Genomic DNA, 241 nt, shown 5'->3' with positions numbered 1-241 from the left:
AATAGACATACATGCGACCATCTGGTCGATGCATCAATGAGGACCATGAAGTATCTAAACGTCCCACAAGGTGGGTGTATTGGTCCACATATATCTCCTTGGATCCTTTCCAGAAAGTTTAAGGTTTCTATATCAACCTTGGCTGGTGATGGCCTAGTTATGAGTTTCCCTTGTGCACATGCTGCACATGTGAGATTTCGTGGGATCACTCCTTTAAACGTGTGCCCTTGTGAATTCATCA

Source organism: Brassica oleracea, chromosome C2 (genome assembly GCF_000695525.1).
Source record: "Brassica oleracea var. oleracea cultivar TO1000 chromosome C2, BOL, whole genome shotgun sequence".
Lineage (NCBI taxonomy): Eukaryota > Viridiplantae > Streptophyta > Magnoliopsida > Brassicales > Brassicaceae > Brassica > Brassica oleracea.
Note: the sequence above shows the minus strand (reverse complement) of the source record.